We start from the raw sequence: 21,766 nt of genomic DNA on the forward strand, positions 1-21,766 counted from the left end.
ATGAGACAGACATGGATTCTCTAATTTCTAACAAGTTTCTTTGCTCTCGCAGCTCTCTAAAATACTGGGGAAAATCTTCTATAAAGAATTTGTAAGCGTGATTTAGGAAAATACACAGATTTTGATAACAGCAGACTCACTGTCCTCATTCGACTACTGTTGTATATAATTCGTGACATTACCTTACTTCGAGAAACTTCAGGAGAGAAACAATGTTGTGTAACCAGTTTTAATGAAAAATATATCAGTATACAAAATTTTAAAAAGTATTTCAAAGTGAGTGAAAAACCACACAAGTACACACTTATTTACAGGTATGTGTCAACTCGAGCGCAGGCAGATTGTCAGTATTTACAAGAATGAGTTCAGGCAGAATGCCTAATGGGCTTGCTGGGTGAGCAGGGCAGCAAGTCTGTCTCTTGTGGCACTCCCGGACCTCTCGTCTTGGGCAAGGCCCGCACGTGGAGGGTGTGGGTCGAGGCCGTCCTGCGCAACATCTGCATCTGGCTCCAGCATGTCGCCATTGTCCAGGCACACATTGTGCAGAAAAACACATGTTGCGATCACGAGTGGTGCAAAGGTTGGCCTAACCTCCAAGGCCTTGAACAGTGTAGAGCGCCATCTTGTTTTCATAATTCCAAATGCTCTTTCAACAATTGAGCGCGCCCTCGACTGATAATAGTTGAAACGTCCCTGCACTGCACCATTGACGGGCTCCTTGTATGGTGTGATGAGACCGATTGGACTGTCCAAACATGGATACCCACCATCACCAAGTAGGAAGTATCCTGTAGGAGGGTACTGTCCAGCCAGGTAAAATGGACTGTTCTTCAGGATACGAGTGTCATGGACTGACCCTGGGTAGCCCACAAAAATGTCCAGGAACCGTCCTTCAGAGTCACAAATGGCCTGCATGTTGATGGAGTAGAAGCCCTTGTAGTTCAGGTAGTCCAGTCTGTGAAGTTGGGGTGGTTTTATCCGTATGTGGCAGCCATCGATTGCACCCACGGCTTTGTTGAAGACAGGGCGTCCTGCAAGCAGGCCAAAGCCTCGTCCTACTGCATCCAGATCTTCTGCACTATTTTGTGGATGATCCGATGGACAGTAGATCTGGGCACACTGAAGACAGAAGACACAACACGATAGGAAAGTCCATGAGCAAGCCAATAGACGTAGATCAGGACCTCCAGTTGACTGCCCCAGCCATGATCTTCCACGTCCCTCTGTAGGAGCCTCTGCAGACCCTGCATTGCTCTCCTACCCAGACGGAAATCCTGCCTCAGTTCCGCCTCCACGTTGAACCACAAACGCAGGACAGGGACGTTGTAGTTCAGCCTGCAGTAGGCCACAGAACGGCCACTCTGGAAAACAAAATAAGTTGATAGGTTTATTGAACTGGACTTGGAATTCATTATAAAATAATACATTATGGGTCCAAATACACCAATTTTGTAATGCATGCACATGTGCTAACATTACAATAAAATCTACACTCACCGGCCACGTCATTAGGTACACCTGTGCAATCTAATACAAACGCTCTGCTATATATTCTACTTTTAAGAAGCTTCTACATTTTCATTTTTTGTTGACATTGTCAGAAAGGTAATAATAGATAATTCTACTAATGTTTATTTTTGAGGTTGTAGTGGTGGTGTACTGGAGTGTGTTATATTTAAAAGTGTACCTAATATTGTGCCCCCCTCATGTATGTTAATAGAGTGGACAAAATATTAGAAACAGTTTTCAATATAATGCAGCCCAGTACACCACCAGGTATGACTTCAATAATAAACATAAATGAGATGGGAAATGCATGGGTGTAGATTCTACACATGGGGTTAGTTTATTCAATACAAACATTTTCTCCCGTTTTCACAGTTCGCTGACCCTCATATTATACTGTATATATATTGAAGATATAACATTTTAATCCCGTTCTCTGAGTTTGTTGGCCCTCATAGGACAATGGAAGGACAGCTAGCAAGCTAACGTTATCTGGATAGACACCGTGGCTGATTGTGTCCATAAAACTCGTAGGACGTGCCTTTTCAAAAGGTTTGATCTCAGATACCACATCCAGGACCTCCGGGGTTTAATACATTTTCAGGTGTGGTTAGATTATACATAAGTTATATAACAGATTACACGTTAGTGTGTAGCTAGGAACGTTAGCAAGATGAATCCTTCTTCCCCTGGCTCTGGGGCTAACGGAAAGCTTGAAAACGTTAACGTTACATACCTCAAAAAAATCCACAACAGTCAACAGTCGTCGATGGCGAATTCTTCTCCCTGTAGCCCTGCGTTGATTCATCAAACGAAGCATGATGAATACGAGAAAACCTATCGGTAGGAAGGCAGCCGTAGACTCCATTGTACAAGGTAGAAATGGCTGGTGTTTCCTGTTTACCACTGGTTTAGCGTCGCTTGTGTGACGTATGTGCGAACGTAACCTACGCAGTGACGTAGCGAGTGCTGTCCCAATTCCTAGGGAAGATTACAAGCCCTACCCCTTGTGGCTTCATTTCGAGGGTGAAGGGGTAGTGGGTGAGGGCTAGGGGTAGTGAGTGAGGGCTAGGGCTAGTGAGTAGGGCGAACATTGGGATTGGCCCTAAGTCTTATTTTTCGTGTCATACGAGAAAATCACTTGTTCATTCATTAATAATGTCTGTTTTTGATTATGGAGATGTACTGTACATGCATGCCTCATCCACCACCTTGAAGCCGTTGGATGCAGTGTATCACAGCGCCCTGCGCTTTATAACAGGTGATGGCTTCTGTACACACCACTGTATACTGTATGAAAAAGTGGGCTGGCCCTCCCTGTCGGCTCGAGGAGAGCAACACTGCCTTTTATTTATTTACAAAGCACTAATTGGAAAGCTTCCCCTTTATCTGTCTTCACTCCTCACTCATAACAACACAAGTCATCATACCCGCTCACAGTCTCATATCAGGCTGCTCATTCCACGTGCGACTGAACTCGGAAAGACGGCTTTTTCTTTCTTTGCCCCTAATAAATGGAACAGACTCCAGGATATTTTAAAACTGGAACTCTTCATCCCCCTATAGTGCTTCAAAGCGCACATCGAGAGCACCAAGCGCGAGGAGTGCGCATGTTTTATTTAATGTAATTAAGTACAGCACAGTATTTAATCTTGTCTTGTCTGTCTGCAATTTAGTTTTTCCTGTATGTGTTTTGTTGTACCAGGGCGCCCTTGTAAATAAGAGCCCGCTCTCAAGAGCCCTCCCTGTATAAATAAAGGTAAATCAAAAATAGTCTTTGAGTGCTGCCTTCGGGGACGCTTGGAAAGGGCCATTTCCATACAGAGCGCCATTAGAAATGCTGCATTCAGGGTCAGTAGAGGACACTTTTTACAGATGGGGGAAAAGGGCAGGGGCTCAAGCCCCCTTTGATGTCTATGTGTGCACGTGCCTGAAGCCACAGACCTCCCTGTGACTGATTGGACTGACTCTGGAGGCCCCGGTGGGCCCGGCCGGATCTCCAGAACAATGTGAGTTCTGTACTTTAAGATTAAAGGCATTCACTGGGACAGGATGTATACTGGTAAATATTTGATTGAACAGCTTTCTCACCTCAAGCCACGCCCGTCAGAAAATCAAGAGAATTGTATGTGATTTGATGTAATATCAATCTGAAAAATGTTGTTGCCACAGTATAGGACAGACACGCACGTGCACCCCCCTCCCCCCCCCCCCCACACACACACTTCCCTTCTACTCTCATGCCTGTTAAGATCCTATCTCTCTTTTGAGAGAGGGTGAGAGCCCTTTAGCCATACTCAGAGGGCTCATTTCCATTTTGATTCCTGGTGAATGGCTGCACACACTCGTAAACGCACACACAACACATCAGCACATGCGCGCGCGCACACACACACACACACTATGGCGCCCTATCAAAGTCAGAATCAAAGGACACACGCGCAGCAATGTGTGTGTGCCTGCGTGATTAACAGTAAATTTTGGTATGCGCACACGCATGTGCGTTGTTATGTGCAGATTGCATTTCACGCGTGACAAGAAGAAGCGTACTGTACTTACAGCGTGTGCACGTCCGTCTTGGTTAAGCGTACACACACGCGTTCACATTTTTTATTCTATGCCACCAGAAGTGTATCTGCATCGTGTGCAACAGTCCGCGTACGTGAAGGTGTCGCGTAGTTCGCTTCTATTTTATTCTATTTCTATGTTCCATTTTCATCCAGTAGATGGTGCCAGTGACCAAAATATTACCCCTGACCAAAATATTACCCACAATCCCGCATGCACCCGCATTTTAGAACATAAATCGCCCATTAATCCTCATATAAACAGAATTTAAAAGTGTAATAATAATGATATGAGTCGGTAAAACAGTTTTTGTAATTGTTTTATTTTATTTTGTGAATGAATGACATCATGTATGTTACACCATATTACAGACACAGACCCGCTAGGCTTAGTATAAATAGGTTTCCTATGATTTCCGTATTAAGTTCATCTTACCCCTTGCGGCTGGATGGATAGGATAGACGCACGTTGGTCAACAGTACAGTCCATTCTGACAGCATGAATGATAATGATGATGAATGAATGATAATTATTGTATTTCTATGTTCCATTTTCGTCTGAAAATACGGACACAATGTTAGTAGCCTACAGTTTGTATTTTCTTCTAGGCCCTATATTAGCTATTCAAAATTAAATGTTTTTTGGAAGGAAATAGGCCTACTTGACTGACATATTTAGTTTGCAGTGACACATGTGCAAGCAAAGCAGATAAGTACTACATTGTTTGTCATCTGAAGGTTTTGTGATCGTCTCCAAACACGATGAGTGTTTCTTTCTCCTTCCAATAAATAGAACAGAAGTGATGCATACCCTCTTTCTTGCCCTCCTTCACTCTATTTTGAATAGTTAGGCTACTAAACTGTTCTTGTAGGTTTGATTGTATTGTTTATTCTTTTTGTGTCAGCATGTTGGCACTGCAAAAAGTGTTGTTTAAAATGTGTCTGAATACAAATGTGTTTTGAATCCTTTTATCGGAAATTATACTCCCAGCCTCATGTTGATAAAGTAAAGATGGAGGATTTCTTTAAGACAATTAGTCTCCCCAAATTAACGGATACACAGAGTAATTGTCTGGTATCTGAAATATCGGAGGATGAAATTAGTAAAGCTATAGCACATCTCAAATCAAACAAGGCTCCGGGCCCAGACGGGTTTTCCTCTGAATGGTACAAGGTAATGAAAGTTCCATTGATCCCTATACTGAAATCTACCTTTAACCCATTGATACCTGATGCAGCATTTGTGTGTGTATCCCCTTAAGACCGCGAACCGCGTGGACGCACACAAATGAGGGATATATACACACAAATGCTGCATCAGGTATCAATGGGTTAACTGGCTTCTTAACACATTGAGTGCCACAGCGCTTCAGTAAAATTGTCTGGAGCCTGTGCCAGATTCACTTCCATTCAGTTGAAAACAGCTATAGAATTTTTTCTATTAGGGCTGGACTCTAATGACTGGACTCTAATGAAACATTGGACACTCCTGCTTATTTCAAAGAAGAAATTTTGTTTCTAGACAGTTCCATTATGAAATGACAGCCTCTGAAAGAAGAGCACTTTCAAGGGTTTTCTGCTGTCTTTTTTTACTTTTCAAGATAAAGTCACTTTTATGAATACTTTTTGCACTCTAATTTCGGGCACATTCGCTGACTCTGGCTGGTATTTTCTGATGTGGTGACATGGTGTAGTTCTGTGCAGCCTGCGTGCCCCCTCCCCCCCTCCCCCCCTCTCCACCCCTGAGCTGCGGGCTCCTCCCCACACGCACACAGTCTTTCTGTCAGTCATTTTTGCTGCCTCCGTTTTTTCCCCGGGCGGATCCCAGCGCGACGAGGAAGTGGCAAACGGGACTGCGGGAGGGGGTTTGGCCGTTCGGCTTCGAGTGCTGCCTTTCTGGCGGGTGGTCGTGTGGAGAGACTATGTGCAGGCGGATAGACAGAGGTGGAGGAGCTCAGTTGTGGGCGCGGATCGTAGCCAACTGTCTGCTGCGGACAGAGCAATCTGTGTGGCTCTGGCTGCAGCATGCATCGGTGTCTCGTCTTTGATCACGGCTTTTCCGCTTTCTCCTGCACAAAGTAAAGGATCTGAGGTGGGTAGCGCAGCTCCCGTGTCGATTTTTAAGGTGGCGCCGTGTGATCCCTTGAAGGGATTCATGCTCACTGGCTAGGTACGACCTTAAACAGCAGAATTATGGAATAATATGAATTATGATTTTAGGACGTCCACAGACGTCCTTGGCACTCCTCGTTACTTTTTTTTAGGACGTCCACAGACGTCCTTGGCACTCAATGTGTTAAGAAGAGTGTTACCCCCCCCCCCTCCTGGAGGGATGCAGTAATTTCACTGATCCCAAAGGAAGGAAAGGACAGACTTGAGTGTGGCAGCTTTAGACCTGTAAGTGTGTTGAATCAGGATTACAAAATTTGTACACATATATTAGCAAAGAGAATGGAAGGACTTTTACCACAAATCATCAGTTTAGATCAGACAGGTTTTGTCCGCCAAAGACAGACCCAAGATAGCATTAGAAGGACTCTACATGTAATTAGCCATAAAACAGAAAATAAATTAGAAGCAGTACTGGTGGGTTTAGATGCCGAGAAGGCTTTTGATTGTGTGAACTGGTCTTTTGTATATAGGGTATTGGAAATATTTGGCTTCCATAGTACTTTCATTAAAGCAATACATGCACTTTATGATAGACCAAGGGCAAGTATCAAGATAAATGGAGCAGTGTCCAACCCGTTTGTCTTGGAGAGGGGGACGAGACAGGGGTGGCCAATTAGCCCTCTCCTGTTTGCAATTTTTAAAGAGCCCCTGAGCCAGTGGATTAATAATAAAATTGAAGGGATAGTTATGAAGGGGGGGGGGGGGGGGGGGGGGGCAAAAAATCTCTCTATTTGCAGACTAGTAGTTAGTATATCTGTCCCACGCGGAGCATTCACTGGTTCAATTGTTCTCTCTTCTTCAGCAATATGGTTCCTTCTCTGGATATAGATTGAATGTAGCTAAAACACAGGTTCTCAGCTTTAACTATAGCCCTTCTAAAAACATCAGGACAAAATTCCAGTTGGAATGGGAAGCAGAATCTATAAGATATTTGGGAGTGAATATATCAAAGGACTTGACAAAACTGTTCTCGCTCAATTTCCTTCCACTGAACCAGAGGATTAGGGAAGACTTAAAGAGATGGGATTTAATACCTTTTTTGAATTTTGGGTCACGAATAGAATCGATTAAAATGAATATCTTGCCGAGAGTGCTGTATTTTTTTCAGTCCATACCATTGGAAATATCGGATCAACAATTTCAAGAATGGGACAAAATTATCTCGAGATTCATTTGGCAAGGGCGTAGAGCTAGAATCAGATATCGGAGCTTACAGTTATCCAAAAATAAGGGTGGAGTCGCACTCCCGTGTCTGAGAGATTATTATACGGCAGCCCAAATAAGACCTCTGGCATGCTGGTGTAACACAGAATACTCTGCAAGGTGGAAGGAGATTGAGACCACTAGGACAGAGGGATACCCAATTCAAGCGGTATTGGGCGTAAAGGAATGGAGGAATGACCTAATGGATTTGGGGAATCCCTGGATTAGTTTGTCACTCAAACTGTGGAACAAGGCAATTGTACAATGCCAATTGAATGAAGCTGTTAGAATCTTGAGATGGGGGGCGTTTGACCCAGATTTCACTCCCAGTAGAGTGGATGCAAGATTTAAGGGCTTAACAGCTTACTGTACCTTTATTGACCAAGGGTCCATGAAAAGTTTTCGAAAGCTGAAGATGCAACATGACTTGATTGATCAAGATTTTTTTAGGTTTTTTCAAATACGGCATCGTATAGAACAGCTACTGAGGGAAAATAAAGAAAAGTTAAAGGACATTATTTTTTTATACGTTTTTACAGAGGCATACGTTTCTTGCTCAAGTCAAAAAACCATCTCAAGACTTTACAGGGGTTTGCAACAAACAAAGGAAGGTATAGTGTATGTAAGACATAAATGCGAAAGGGATGGAGACATATATATAACTGATGAAGAGTGGGATAATTGATGTACGTTACAGTGGAGGACTTCAAGTTCAGCTACATGGAGGGAATTCTGTTGGAAGGGCCTTATGAGATTCTTTATTACACCAGTACAGTCAAGACATTATACCAACTCTTCCATGTGCTGGAGACAGTGTGGGTGATCAGAAGCGAACCATTATCATGTATTTTGGTCTTGTCCGGTATTAGTCCGATTCTGGGAGGAGATACATGGGGTGATGGAAAAGGTGTTTCATGGGGACATTCCATTTAAAATGGAAACCATGTGCCCTATCATCAGAAAATGCTTCTTCTCCGGATGGGTATTTATTCAGGATTCTGACTGCAGCGGGCAGGAAAGCAATTACTAGAAGGTGGCTGAGACCGGACAGACCAACAGTAGATGAATGGATTGACATAATTTATGAAATATATAAAATGGAGAGAATTACTTTTTCAATTAGACTGCAACAGTACAAGTTCCTGAAAAGATGGGAAAGCTGGATAATGTACATCATAATATTAAACCATCATTTGTGTAAACTGTAATAGTGTTTGTTTTTTTGTCTGTATGCTTGTTTGTTTTTCTTTTCTTCCCCCCGTAAGATAAGGGGTTTGAGTAGTATGAAGGCACACCTCATTGCTCGGGTTCGAGCACTATAAAAGTGTGGTTTATTGATGTATGTTATTTACACAGGGTATGGCATTGGGGATTAATGGTTCGTAACAGATTGTACATATGTTTAAAAAAGACAACATCATTACCTGACTGGACATCTGAATGAATGGGTAGGATGATTGTGTATGATTGTGCATGATGAAAGACGGATACAATGAGTACAATGTGTGAAATGTATAATGGACCTGATAACTATACAATAAAAAGAGAGAAAAAAAAAAAATGTGTCTGAATAATCCCGTAAGGAATGGGCTGTGTTGGGGCAGCCAGACGTGAAAATAAAATCATCATAGATTCATCATCATCATCATTATCATTCATGCTGTCAGAATGGACTGTACTGTTGACCAACTTGCATCTATCCATCCAGCCACAAGGGGTCAGATGAACTTGATACAGAAATCATACGGAAACCTATTTATACTAAGCCTAGCGGGTCTGTGTCTGTAACATGGTGTAACGTACATGATGTCATTCATTCACCAAATAAAATAAAATAAAACAATTACAAAAACTGTTTTACTGACTCATTATCTATTATTACACTTTTAAATTCTGTTTATATGAGGATTAATGGGCAATTTCTAAAATGTGGGCGCATGGGATTGTGGGTAATATTTTGCTAACTGGCAAATTGAATAAAATAGAAGCGAACTATGCGCATGTATGCGGACTGTTGCGCGCGATGCAGATAAACTTGCGGTGGCGTAGTATCAAAAATGCGAAAGCGTGTGTGTACGCTTAACAAAATTCCTCTAACAGTGGCAGACGGAGATGCACGTGCTGTAAGTACAGTACGCATCTTGTTTTCTATTATCTTCATGTGTGCGTTTATACATACCTTTGCGGAAAATGCATAAACATTACGCGTAACATTATGCGTAATGTTACGCGTAATGTTACGCGGGTGCACCGGTCAGAGCGCATACGCGTGCACGCGTGACCATTACAAGTCAATGGGGAAACTACATGACACGTTAAGCATGCTTTGCTACACAGGCGTCAAAGCATGCGCGTGACCCGTTCAGTCGAAAGCTGCGCATGTTTATTGAGTCGTTCGGATCTTCATACACACACACACACGTGCGCACACATGCACGCACGCACGCACACGCGCGCGCGCACGCACGCACAGATACACTGGCATTGTGATTCCACAAGCACCTGTAGATTGTAATAAGACAGTTCTTTTTTACCTTGAAAGTGTAGCTTGTCAACCTCCAGGAAATGCTTTCCTGATAAACGTGTGTGTGTGTGTGTGTGTGTGTGTGTGTGTGTGTGCGTGTGCGTGTGCGTGTGTGTGTGTGTGTGTGTGTGTGTGTGTGTGTGTGTACGTGCGTGCCAATGTGCCGTTGTGTGTGTTTGTCTGAGACCCAGGCTGTATACTACATCGAGCGAACACCTGCTGCTGCAGTAACTAGGATGTGGGTGCGGAGGAGGGCTTCATAAATATATATTAGAATCAGAGCAGATATTAAACTAGGGAATAACCCAGGGAATGATTTCGCTAGGTCAGGCTGATCTGGCTGCATCTCTTCCACCCCCCGTCTGATTGTCTCTCTGCTTTCTGTCTCTTCCTCCCTGTACATTTCTTTTTCTTCTTTCTTTCTTTCTTTCTTTCTTTCTTTCTTTCTTTCTTTCTTTCTTTCTTTCTTTCTTTCTTTTTCTTTCTTTCTGTGGTGGAAGTACTGAGATATTTTACGTAAAAGTAGCAATACAACAATGTAAAGATATTCCATTGCAAGTAAAAAATCCTGTATTCAAAATCCTACTTCAGTAAAGTCACATAGTATTGGCAGCAAAATGTAGGCCTACTTATATCAAAGTAAACACACTCATTGGAGAAAGGAGACACTGTACAGTACATGGACAACATGCCACATTTTGAAGCAAAGGAGATGGGCAATAACGCTATAGACTATCATCATCATCATCATATATACATACAATTGCCAAAGTGGGCTCCGTCTGCCTGTGTTTTTGGTCATGTTTTTGGTTACACAGAGATTTGTTATGCTTTTGGTCAGCAATGATGTCACTGATGATGTCACAATGTCTATGACATCATCAGTGATGTCACTCGAGCACTCGAGGATGTCATCAGTGATGGCCACTCGAGCAATTGTGATGTCACTGATGATGTCATAGACATTGTGACATCTATGTGCGCACTCTACTCTTCTCTCACTACTGATCACTCACTGACATCATCAGTGATGCGAATTTGAGCAATTGTGCGCTGAGTGATGTCACTCGAGCACCCCATGATGTGATCAGTGATGGTCACTCAAGCAATTGTGATGTAATCAGTGAGTGATGTCATCATGATGCAAAGTTGAGCAAAAAATGTGCAGCGCATGCCAATAAGCAGGCGAGGCCAAGCAGCAGCCGAGTTGCAGGCGAGGCCGCGCAGCATATGTGAGCCCATGCAGCCGGCGAGCTGCAGGGCGGGCAAGGCCGTTCAGCGAGGCTAGGAATCGAGTGCATGTAGTGCACAAGATTTCTAATCATGTAGTACCAACTGTAAGATTTTGTTTTCCAATATAGGGCCTCGCTAGCTCTGCCACTGCGCAGCCTCACACGCCCTGGAGCTCGCCCGCTGCTCATTCTCAAATACACAGCTCGGCTGCTACGTGGCCTCGCCTACTCTATTGGCATGTGCAGCGCACAATTGCTCAGCTTCGCATCACTGATAACATCACAATTGCTCGAGTGACCATCACTGATCACATCATGGAGTGCTCGAGTGACGTCACTCAGCGCACAATTGCTCAACTTCGGCCGCCCTGCAGCTCGCCAAGCTGGACGTGCAGCTTGCATATGCAGCTCGGCCGCTGCGCGGGCTCCCTTGCTCTTATGGCATCACTGTGCTGTGCGGGGACAATTGCTCTTATGACACCAGTGATGATGTCACAATGCCTATGACATCAATAGTATGTATATATATATATAATATATATATATATATATCTATATATATATATATATACATATATATATTATATATATGTATATAAAACCATGGAAATGACTGTGATTGCTCCAGTAGTACATCTGCTTTATCAGGGAGAAGCACTCTGAGTGAAACATAACTGATATATACCAGAAAGAGAATAAGACAAAAATTACACAACACCCTAATATTTCAGCCAGAACTCCCTGTGACACCAACACCCCTACTGACCTCTAGCACAATCTCCCACAGCCCCCATGATGACATATATGAAACTATTTTTTCACTCTGCAGTTTGCGGACAAGTCAAAGTCAAACCTATAGCTCATGCCGTATATGGGATTCTCAATTCATTTTCTCCTGACTTCCAATTTAGAGAGGTAGAAAAATAAGTAAACCCCATGGCAGTGACCTCTGCTGTAGGGCCATGAATAATGGGAACTATTAGTGGCAAGGTATAGTGCACCCTGAGAAAACGAGCCATTTCAGCTGCCAGGCTGTGTCATTTAGAGAAGGGACAAGGGATAGGACCAGACTTGAGTAATGCAAAAAATGGGGGGGGGGGGGGGGGGGGGGGCATGGTCATGATATAGCAGCGGGACAGTCTCACAAGTGCAGACTACTTCTCTCTGTCTCTCGTTCTGTTCCTTTCTCCATCTCACTCAAACATGCACACGCGCACACACACACACACACACACACACACACACACACACACACACACACACACACACACACACACACCTACAGTGTAACACAAACCTATGATATAGCCTACAATTCATGTCGTATTTCAGAGTAATGGCACAATTTGTAGCGTTGATGTTTACAACTGCAATCTCATCATTATGTTTGCCACGTCGCCCTACTCAGAGCTGCCAAGTTTCACAAAAAGTTAGGAGTGAGACTTTGGGGGAAGGGACCTTGGTCGCCGGGCAACCTTTAATTTTTTTTATGTTTGAAGCAAGATTTAGTGAGGAATAGGCCTATCTCATTTTAAATTAACTGGATTACACTGTTGTGATGTTGGTCTTAACCATCAATATTTGCTAATTTTCTTATAATTTCCTTATGATTATCATATTGATTTCAAACATATCACTCTGGACAAAAATGTCCCAGCTGCCCCTGGAGGTCCATCTACAAAGTAACGTCATTTAAACCGTGAGTCAATGAGCAAGACCGTCTGTTACGCTAAACAACGAACAACATAATTGGTAGAATATGTAAGTCAGTAAGAAGATCTATTCAGATAGAATGATCCACAACAACACACCCATTGCTTTGTAAGTTGATAACCATTTGCCCTCCTTTGAAGTTTACTACTGTGACAGTTTGTATTATTATTAGTAAGTGGCACACGCAGGTATATTGCTCAAACCGTGCAAAAATAAAACAGTAGGCTATCTATCAACTATGCACTCCACTCCATTTACCAGACTTTCACAACAGATTGCATAATAAAAGTAAATATTCCAGGACATCGCCCTTCCAGTCCATAATATAGTGTCGTTCCAATTATAATGTCTACTCATTCATTTCCTCCATAGCCTATTAAGCACCTGCAAGCCATCTGGAGCGTGCCTTCTGTTCGTGCGCGTGATGTGTCATATTTTCTTCTGTAAGGAACCCAAATAGCTCAAAACACCACCACTGATGGGATTTCTCTCTTTTGATGGAAAGGGTTTTTCTGTACCTCGTTCAACCTAATTAAAAACAGCCCACTCCAATCAGAAGGTGTGACATATGTTAATACCTTTCCAGTGTCCAATTATTCCAGATATATGAAAAAACCAATACTACAAGCAATTCTGATATTTAGAACATTATTTTATATAGAGAATTTTGCATATAAGTACAAAGACAGGTCAAGTTATATTACCCCATTCAGAGATCTCAGAGGTGGATTTGCAGTGGTCTTTCCCTCACAGCTGATATGAAGCAGGTCAAAAGAAGACCCCTGAAAACCGACCCCTCCCTTCTCTTTTGCCTGTGCTTTTAAACTACATTCCCTTGGGGGCGTCTGTCTTCCGGGTTCCTCCTCCATCTAGTGTCATCCTTCACTGCTGGGCTGGTCATTGGTGGTCACCTACTTGACAGGCATGTTTTTCTCCCCCTCTCTGTCCACATCATGTGACCTAGCTCTCCCACTGGAGGTGACAGCTCTAACCCTCTCCTTGAATACTGGTCATCCATTTTATTTCCTATCTACCAAAGCAACTGTCAATATATTTACTTTAAATTCCTATTTTGATTCTTATAATTTGGGTCAGCTAATTTAGCTATTTACCTATTAAAGTCCTAGTTTAGAACATTATGTAAGGTTATTGTTAGACTTGATAAACTAAACTATATTCTGGATAGGATCGAATTCAGCTATATTTGGGCTAATCCCAGTCTAAACTGGAAAAACAATCATACAGTTCAGACTTACTGTCTCTCGGTCTGTAACCACCCTAAGGATGTAACCAGAATAAGAGCGTATTCTTCAATCAAAACAGAGAAAAACTCACCGTTTAAACCGGATGAGAAACTCTTATCAATTACCACTTATCAACTAATTTGACTATACCTTTATTTTCCAATCTATAGATGCAGTAATAACAATAGGCTAATATTTATCTAAATATTATATAGCTCCCTTATTGTGTAGCAAGTAATGCAAGTTTGAAGTTATTCAAAACACAGAAATACAACATCAGACTGATCTAAACACACTCTATTCTCATAAGACAACCCATATATATTCTACTATCATTCAACATTCCCAGCCGGGCCGTCTGAGATTCTAACCATGGTTCCTCTTGCAATGTGCTGTGTCCTGGTGCATATCTTCTCTTCTCTGGGGAAAAATCAGCGCATCTAATGTATGCTCTTAAACTTTATTCCATATCAGATATCAAAACCATCTCTTTATTACCATTTCACATTCTATTGAACCTCTATTTTCCCTGAGACCCAAAAAAGCCTATTTGAACCCGTGGCCCTCTTCTCTGCTCTGCTCTTGTCCTTTGAGCCTGTCCAATCTTCTGGGGGAAAAATCAACACATAGTAAAAGCATCAAAATACACAGTGCTGTCCTTATATGGCCGATCTCTGTGACCTCTGCCCCGACCCTATCCTAAATGACCGTCCTTGTGCAGCTTTATCCACTCGGCCACCTCGTCCACTAACCAGTCGGCCAAGAAGATCCTGTGTAATGTTTTCCCAGACCGGCCATAAACAGCACTAAACCTTCTAATGGTTAATCCCCAAAGCCACCATATCTCCTGGCAGGAAGGAGAGACGTTTATCTTAAAGTTTAAAGGTTCCTCAGCAGCTCACCCGATGACCTACAAGTGTACTTCAGGAATCAAAGATATATTTGAATTAACAAATGACAAGATCATCTCTGTAATTGCATATTTTCATATCAGCATGCAGGGCCGCCATGCTGAAGTATCTGCCTCCTGTTGAGTCCAAACTGGGCCTATGGAGAAATGTTTGATCAAAATACCATAGATTGGGGAGAGAAATCTATCACTTTTGATCCCTGGTATCCAAACTTAAAAGAGGAACGGGCTGCACACTCACACACAGCCACCGCAGAAAATGATGTTACTTTGAAATGATTTCATTTATACTTATTTTCATCTTGAAATATATATTAACACATTCACTGCCAGACGTTTTTTTTTTACTGTAGTTAGCTTCTGCCAGAGGGGTTTTTTGAGGATTCTGGCTCATCTTTCAAGACCCGAGGATTCTTTTCTGCTAAGATTTTGTGAACACACAATATCTCAAAAGAACTAATAGAATGTGTGCTTTCTCTATCTAAAAGAGTTAGTTTGTAGAGTTAGTAGTTATGTAAGCATTAGCAGTTGAATACAGCATGGTTTCAGCGTCAGAAAAAATATTCAGAGATAAACGGCTTTTTGTGAAATTCGATAGAACAGTCACTTTAACCATTCATTTTTGGCTCTCTCTCTCTCTCTCTCCCTCCCCCTCTCGCTCTCTCTCTCTCTCTCTCTCCCTCCCTCTCGCTCTCCCTCCCTCTCTCTCTCTCTCTCCCTCCCTCTCGCTCTCCCTCCCTCTCTCTCTCTCTCCCTCCCTCTCGGGAGGGAGACGCACTAGGTTTAATCCTAGTGAGAGGGGGAGAGGGAGAGAGAGAGAGAGAGAGAGAGAGAGAGGGAGGGAGGGAGAGAGAGAGAGCGAGAGAGAGAGAGAGAGAGAGGGAGAGAGCGAGAGGGAGAGTTGCTTCCAACTCCTCCCTCCGTGTGTGTCCTCTTGGCCGCAGCGGCCGTGTCACAAGCTCGTTGCTGCTGCTGTAACCTCGCGTCACCAGTCTCATTGCTTTGCTGCTGCTGTGCCTGTCTGCGCGGCCGCTGTTTGAGGAAGTCTGGATGGAGGACTCGCTCGCTTCTTGGAGTTTTGGTTGAGAGAAGCTTTTGCGATTCTGGTCATATTTATGCTGCGTGTTTCAAAGTGTGTTCCATCCGTGATCTATTATGCAAATTTGCAATCCCGCACTGCCAGCAATCAGCGCGAAAACGAAAGCGTTTTCGCCAATCCATTTTCATGAGAATGGCTTCGTCACACTGCTTTTTGCTTGCCTTCCTCCTTCCTTGTCGCCACTTAGTGGGTCGGTGGAATGGGTTGTACACGTTGTACACGTCCAATACTTATATAAGAGATGTAAAAGGGTTAGATGCACATCCCACCGTCAAAAAAAAAAAATAGATTTTTTTTTGACGTATTAATACGTCCATGGCAGTGAACCGCTGGATTTTTTTTGACGTATATATACGTCAGTGGCAGTCAACGTGTTAAATACTTCTTATGTTACTTTTTATTACTAATTACTTTTTGATATTTACATTAATGCTTATTGTTATCTCGAAAGGCATATTGTGCCTATATATATTACTCAGGGCCGGCTCACCCTACAGGCGAAACAGTATCCTGTAGCCTGGGGCGTCAGTTCGGCTAGGGCACTGTAGCCCCTCACAAAACAACAACAAACACACAAACAAATCGCTGGTAGGCGCCCCCTCCTTTTCTGCACAATCAGTGCCTGAAATTGGCTGCAGGATTGCGGGAATCCCGCATCTGTTTGCGCGAACCGATGTCTATTATTAGCAATTAGGCGATGGTGCAGAACGCGATGTTGGACAAGCCGTTTGTCACAGACAGGATCCAGGCGCAGCGTCAGTACAGCTGCAGCAGGTGAGTAGCCTACGTTGGGGGGGTGAGTGTCTGAGTTTCACAATCACTTCACCTGCCTTCTTCTCCCCGTCAAAAGTGAACCGGGAACTTACATTTTTAAAAGGCTGTATACCCACTGAGCAAGAATACGTCCAAAGAACGTCATATGAACGTAATTTTTGGACGTCCAAAAGAGCTCCACCGAGGAGCCAGACTGGAAGTTTTTATGACGTCTTTTCATGACGTCTTCTGAACCTCCAAAGTTTGACATCCATAGGATGTCATCAGAATTACTTCTTCTGAACGTCTAATATTAGACGTTCAGAGGATGTCTTCTGAGCGACGTCTTATTAACGTCCAATGTTTGATGTCCAGAGGATGTCTTCTGAACAACGTCTTCTGAACGTCTTTGTTGGACGTCCTAAAGACGTTCAGAAGATACGTGCAAAGGATGTCTTCAGAACGTCTTTGTCAGACGTCTAAAATATGTCTACTGAGGAGCCAGAATGGACGTCTTTTTATGACGCCTTGTCAACGTCTGTTGTTGACGTCCTGAATACCTCTTTATAAAAGTTTAAAAATAAGTTCAAATGTGGTTATTTTTTGGACGTCTTGTAACGTGACGTCTTTTTAGACGACACCTTTTAGACCTCCACATGTATACTGCTATACAAGACAATCTATACAAAGTTGGCCTTACTTACAAATAACAATTTCTCAAACTATTTAATTATCACTTACATTTATTTGAACGTCATAATCCAGGACAGACAACAGTAATAGTAATAACATTAATATACACATATATACATATCGATATATTGCGATTTCCTACTTTTTCAACTGCAAATGATGTCCCCAAAGGAAAACTTTGTCAACATCTGGTTTATATAAGAACAATTTTCCAGTCTGTACATCTGACTTCAACCATTTTATTGCAGCAACATTGTCAAGTTGACAGACCAACAACTTTCATAAAGTCATGTCATAGTTGCATGCACTTGACAAACTGAACTGTTTGTTGCAGTCTACTTACGGTCCACCTTAACTGGATGTGTGGACTACTGTACTTAGGTAGCTTTTGAACAATGCTACTTCACTTCACTTCACTTGCACAAAACATCTTGTGCAGCCCATTCAGTAACTAGGGAATTTGTAAAATACTGTTATGACAAAACTGTTACTGTTAAAACAAGATGAAAAGATGCTACAGTTTGTTTACTGCTGGCCTTGGAACTAAAGTTTATAAAAAAAAAAAAAAGAAGAAAAAAGCAAAAACCTCCTATGAATGACCTCCCTTTCTGGCTGGTGCATGCTTGAGGTGCTCTGCAGCATGTTGGCGGATAACCTCCTCCGTTGCATCCTTATTCCATTTCAGTACAGCAGCTGCAAGAGTTGAAAAAGACAAAAATTATAAATGTGCAATTTTAGTCTAATTCTCTTGTGCTCTGGCCTCTGGGTTGAAATAGGTATCGCTGTTATCTACTTGGAAGAAAGCAGAAGTTCAAATAATAAAAACAAACCCTAAAAACTACATCAAGTGTGTTTTCATTTTCATCTCTGTGGGCAGTGGTGGCCTAAAGGTAGGAAGCAAGCTCGCGACAAGAAGGTTGTAGGTTCAATACCAAAAGAGTGGGTAAAGTGAAAAGCAGCACTTGCCCCTCCCTCATTACCACCACTGAGGTGACCTTGAGCAAGGCCCTTAACTCTGACCGCTCCAGTGCAGCTGATCAGTGGCCAGCAGATCAGACTGTGGTTGCTGGTCAGCTTCCAGGTGTGAATGTGTGTAAGAATGTGAACAGGGTACTCTTGAAAAAGAGACCATTGCTCCCCCTGTATAACATAAAAAAGGTAACAGTTTTCTTCCCCTATGCAACGTGAAATATGGGCTTACCTTTTAGTGCTCTGTAATGGTTGGTGGTCTCCAGACCCATCTTCTCTTTTTTCCCTTTCCCCTTCATATTGAAGTTGGCCATGAGGGAATTATTGAAGAGCCTGAAGAAAAATAAATGTGATTTACACAGAGGTGGGAGTAAGTCACACATATGCAAGTCACAAGCAAGTTTCAACCTTTAAGTCTCAAGCAAGTCTAAAGTTAATGTGAGAATCAAGCAAGCAAGTCCAAATCACTGCTCTATGTAAAGTCATTGTTCAGGCCGGGCAAGCAGATGACAAGTCAAGCCACACTGTATGAAATTCTGACCCGTTTCCACATTTAAAGCTGCTGTAAGTGATTTCCTCATTTTGCATAGTTCCGGTGGCATTTTCAGCACTGCAGTTAGCAGTCCCCCCCTACAGCATTGGCTTTTGGCCTGTGAACACGCACAGAGGACCGCCACTTTGTAGAGTTCTGTCTCCTGATTGGATAAGGTGGGGAGGCTCCCAGAAAAAAATCAGTTTTGCTGCGGGGCGGAGGGACTGAGAGATCCATGTCATTGACCAAATAATTTATATTAGTGATAGCTGTCAGAATATCGAGCTGTTTTACACCTATTTCAACCAAAAATATCACAGCAGCTTTAACTCAATTAAAACACAGTGGTCAGATGTCTGATGAGAGAGAATGCAGATGTCTGTGTGTGTGTGTGTGTGTGTGTGTGTGTGTGTGTGTGTGTGTGTGTGTGTGTGTGTGTGTGTGTGTGTGTGTGTGTGTGTGTGTATGAGAGAGAGATTATTGAAAACAGTTCATGAAACATACCGGTCAAGGACTTTGTGGACACAGTCCTTTAGATCCTTCCCTCCAATTCGGGCAAGTTGCAGCACCTGTTAGAAAAGGTCCATTAAAAAACAATTTTCAGAATATTAAAGACCCCCTAAAGTCATGCTTCAAGATGTGTATAAAATACTTTGAATCTGTGTCTGATGGTTTTTCCCCACAAAAAAGTTAAAACCCCTCCGCACCCTCTTCTCTACTGTCAAGAAACGAATCCAATCCCCCGGACAACACCACACTTTGCTCCCCTGATCTCAGCAATGCCTTCCTCCACTAACAAAATCTCCCAAATCAATAGCTACTGCCTCCATCACCAACTCCTCCACCCCCACCCCCACTAATCTTCCCTTTGGCCGATTACACGCCCCCCTCTTCTCTGCAACATTAACCTGCAACATGCTCTTTAAATCCCGACTCCAAACCTACCTGTTATCCCAAGCTTACAACCTCCCCTACCCTTAACCACCTCTTCCTACCTCGCCACCCACATTTTCCACCTCCCTCTCTTCTGTCTGGCCACTGTCCCTCCCACACACTCCCTCCTTCCCCTCTGTTTCCATATATCCCTAATCAACGTGAGTTACTTGTATCTGTTGCCTGTTGTTATCTTGTTTTCTATGTACTCATACTGTGTCAGCATCTTAGGGTCATTGAAAAGCACTTTATAAAATAAATGAATTATTATTCTTTATTATTAATTATCTTGTTAAAATCCTTAAAATGGCTTCCCCTCCCTCTTCTTCATTTAAAAATCCAAAGCAACCAATCAGGGTTATCTAGATTCTAGAACATAACTAGCCAATCACAGCATACAACACACAATGCTTTTCAACACATTCTCACTCATTACATAGTGACGACAAGGGTTCCTGACCGATTAAAAATGTGTTAACTGCTGAATACTGGACAGGGATTGGCTCCAGGATTCGTGATGTCACGAATCTTGCCTGTTGAAAACGGCCTTGGCTGGGTTTCCCAAAAGCTTCTTAGCGCTAAGAAGCTTCTTAGACCCTTCTTAAGGCTCCACGGGAGGGGTCTAAGAAGCTTCTTAGTACTAAGATACTTTTGGAAAACCCGGGCCTTTTCAGTTAGCTCTGATAAACGTTCCACTTTCAGCAGACGATTGTGGAAACAGCCTTCTAGTGTCAAACTCTGCACAGACATCATTCTGCACAGTGAAGCTCAAACATCTAACAAGAAGAAAAACAGATTTTTTACTTTAGGGGGGCTTTAAAAATGTACTTCTTCAATGCTATACTCCAGTAGGCCTATATACGCTCGTTCCCCATGAGTGCACTGGAGCAATGCATTTATCCATTAACCGAAAACATTTGGAACAAGGGCACTACTGTTATTACTTTCAGACTCTTGTTAATCCTACCAGGTTATTAAAAGTGTTGCTGTCTTCAAGGTGTAGCTCCTCTCTCTGGAAGTCCTCCATGGTGTCCAACCTCTCCACATGGGTGGCTGAAAGGGCAGGCGCACTTCGGCAAAGGTTTTTGATGTCCGTGTGCATGTCAAACAATTTCTCCAAGACTCTTTTCTGAAATTCTGAAATAAAAAAGAACACAAATGTTGATAGTGATGACTTTCTGTAATAGTCATTGAGGATGTTCGACTGAGTGTAAGTTCTGTATTTTACTAAGACCAAAACTGGCCTAACTTAGTAGCACAACGTTAATTGCTAATGTTAGCGCAGTTGGCCTGCCGACAGCCATATCTGGAATAAATACAAATATATTTTCTTAAGCGGTGCAGAATACTGCATTCGCTTCTAGGAGTGACACGTCTTTTAGGGGTCACCTGACCTAACCATAACTCTAGGGCACAAACCTTTTGTGCCCAAGGCACACCTGTATTCATATCATGAAAAATAATCTGGAAATGTTTTTTATTTACTTCACAAATGTATTTACTTAACTAGTGACATCATTTTAGATGTTTCATAATAAGTCTATAGCTGGTTGAGTCCCCTTTTAGTTAGGCAGGTTGTCACAAAATCCCACGGCACACCTGGCCTTGCCTCACAGCACACCATTTGGGAAGCACTGCCCAAGGGGTACGCATCCCCCAGTTTGACCTGCATTCATCAACAACTACTACATCCCCATATACAGTGAAAGGAAAGAT

Source organism: Poromitra crassiceps (genome assembly GCF_964638095.1).
Source record: "Poromitra crassiceps genome assembly, chromosome: 1".
In the NCBI taxonomy this organism is placed as follows: Eukaryota; Metazoa; Chordata; class Actinopteri; order Beryciformes; family Melamphaidae; genus Poromitra; species Poromitra crassiceps.